This window comes from Myxocyprinus asiaticus, chromosome 21 (assembly GCF_019703515.2).
Source record: "Myxocyprinus asiaticus isolate MX2 ecotype Aquarium Trade chromosome 21, UBuf_Myxa_2, whole genome shotgun sequence".
Taxonomy (NCBI): domain Eukaryota; kingdom Metazoa; phylum Chordata; class Actinopteri; order Cypriniformes; family Catostomidae; genus Myxocyprinus; species Myxocyprinus asiaticus.
The window spans coordinates 17706049-17706366 of NC_059364.1; positions in this window are offsets into that span (position 1 = coordinate 17706049).

Genomic DNA, 318 nt, shown 5'->3' on the forward strand with positions numbered 1-318 from the left:
TTTCGAGTGAAGGTTCTTTTTCCTTTATTTTTTTGTTTTGTTTTTGTAACAAAAGGAGCTAGGCAGTATGTTGACCTCAATCACCATTTGTTTTCATTGAATACTTCCCCATATAGTGAAAGTGAATGGTGACTGAGGTGAACATTCTGCCTAACATCTCCTAATGTGTTTCACGAAAGAAATGGTTTTGACAACATGAAGGCGAGTAAATGGTGAGAATTAAAATTTTCGGTTGTTCTCACCCTTTAATGCATAACTTTATAAATGAAATGCCCCTTGTGCTCTACAAAACGTAATTTAAATCTCATAAATATTGCT